This window comes from Delphinus delphis, chromosome 3 (genome assembly GCF_949987515.2).
Source record: "Delphinus delphis chromosome 3, mDelDel1.2, whole genome shotgun sequence".
Classification (NCBI taxonomy): domain Eukaryota; kingdom Metazoa; phylum Chordata; class Mammalia; order Artiodactyla; family Delphinidae; genus Delphinus; species Delphinus delphis.
The window spans coordinates 107,523,313-107,525,730 of NC_082685.1; the positions used below are offsets into that span (position 1 = coordinate 107,523,313).

Sequence of the window (2,418 nt, forward strand, 5' to 3'; positions counted from 1 at the left end):
TACCTAGATGTAAATGATTGATAGCTTAATTTGACCCATCTAATTGATTGTTTTTCACAGAAATACCTCTACTTCTTGAAGTTCTGAGACTGTCATCCTTCATTTCCAGAAAAGGAGAAAAATGTGTTAAATAGCACTTACCTTCTTTGAATGGTGTGTTTTCTGTGATTTCTATTATTAATTGTAAAAACTCAATTTCTGACCTCCCTATTACATTGTTAGTTTTATCAACTAATTACTGATGTGTTTTTATAATAATATCTGAAAGCAATTTTTAAAGTTGTGTTTAAATTGTGTCGGGTTTTGTCATGAGATTTCTCATATGACTGTTAGAAAATGACTTAGAAAAATAATTGATCAGCTTAGCGTCTCTCTTCACCTACAGCTGTTTCTAAACCCCGTGGCTGAATCCAGAGATCAAAGATTACAATCATTCTGGTTTTCAGATTGGATGGGTACTGAAAGGAAGAGCAGTGCTTTTGTGAATATCCAGCCATTCTACAAGTGCTGCCTCTGACTTCTGATTCTGAAATGAGAGTCAAGGGAACATTTTGGCCTGGGGCAGGACAGGGGAGAAGAAAGAGACAATCCTTACCCCTCCCACCACTGCCTCGCCCTGTGCCCATGCCCTTGTTTCTGCTGAGAACTCGCTCTTTTTGACAGCTGCTCACACTTGAATCTTGAAGACTAAAGCTAAAGGATTCTGCTGGGCATTCCAGAACAGATCATTATTTGCCTTTATGTCCTATAAGAAAGTCCCTTTCAGCAAGATATCTCTTGCTGACGATCAGGCTATTGTATATGGTAGTGAAAAAACATTGCCTTAGGAGTCAGAATCCTAGGTATTAGTCTCAGACCTCCTATGGCTAATCTAATCCCTGAGCTACTTTTTAAAAGCCTAGACCAGCAATAGACATTTTTAATGCTACACATGTAATTTATGGGTACTAGAAGGAGACAGCCAAAACTCCCCTTTCGTCTAATTTTTAAATATTAATGAAAAAAGGCTAGAATTAAATTATTTACTTGACACTACTTGGTTCACTCTCATAGGCCTAATTATCTCCTCAATTCCTCTTCTCAGCTTCACTTGCTGTGGTGCTCTCAGCTGTCTGCACAGGGTAGCCTGTTTCTACTCCTGGGCCCAGAAAACTCAATCACAGAGCCAGGGAGAACCACCTGCTTTCATTCATTAGATGTATTATAATTTAAAGTATTGTGAAATGAAGAAAGCTAAACCTATGTTCTACTGTAATTAAAAGAAAAAAATTAAAATCTAATGGAGATATTTTGAGTGTTTTGTGTTATTGTACTAATACAGCATCTCTCTAAAGTTGACCATTAATACCCAGGAAAAAAATGAGGAAATAATTATTGTTATTACTTATTAGGTGAAATCTCAACTTAGGATCACAGACATGGTTACTGCGTTAGATCATCATATTTTGATTAATCTCTCTCGCCAACCAGACTCTAAGCCCCTGGATGGCAGTTCCATCCCAGTGTGTACCAACCACAGTCTGATGACATATGAACCATCATAGAAGATTTTGAAAACACTGAAAATATTCTTTAGTGATAATAAAGGGCAAGAAATGAAAAACTTTTATAAAAATTAAAATAAATAAACTCAAGTGGCATGTAGAAATTAAGACTGCATTTTTTTTTTTTAAGTTTGGGTGATATGTACGTAATGATCAGTGGGACCGCTTTTTTTTTTTTTAATATGGAATGCTTCACAAATTTGTATGCCATTCTTGCACAGTGGCCATGCTAATCATCTTTGTTTCCTTCCAATTTTAGTATATGTGCTGCCAAAGCGAGCACAGTGGGACCTTTATTTCAACTCAGTGCCTGGCACAGAATGGGCCATCAGTACATGCAGTTTTAATTAATGAAGATGGTTGATACACTGATACTCACTTGGCATAAGGCATAGTATATTCTCATCACCCTATAAAATATAAGTCAACTAGCAAACTTCTCTTGATTTTAGTTTTATTTTTGGTCACAATATGTTATAGGTAAACTGATCCTTTTTTAAAAAAAAATATGAATCACAAGGTAAATAATAGAATGGAAAGACTTGTACCAATTTCCAAACCCTATTGAAGGAGGAGGGTGAAGGGTTCATAGGCAGAACCAGTGCTGGCTCACAGCAGACATCTTCCAGGGACCCCTTTATTTTCCCTTTACCTCCTCTCTTTTCTCCTCCCTCTTGTGTGACAAGCCTAGTAATTGAGGACATTTCTATGTATAAAAAGAAGCTAATCATTTTGGGAATCAAAATATCTTTAAAACTGCAAGATGAGCAGATCTGAGCTTTGCTAAGTCCGTCCACAGGTCAGCCACTAAATACTGGCCACAAACTTACAGCCAGATGAGAAATGCAGGCTAGAAGGGACAATTTAGGGGACT

General features: G+C 37.0%; 1 non-coding gene across 1 annotated transcript; it reads right to left on the reverse strand.

Annotated features, from left to right (window-relative positions):
- Window positions 1-1,720: 1,720 nt before the first annotated feature.
- LOC132423728 (U6 spliceosomal RNA) lies at window positions 1,721-1,827 on the reverse strand. Its single transcript, XR_009519050.1, has one exon. It is a non-coding gene; the product is annotated as a U6 spliceosomal RNA (small nuclear RNA).
- Between the last annotated feature and the right edge of the window lie 591 nt (window positions 1,828-2,418).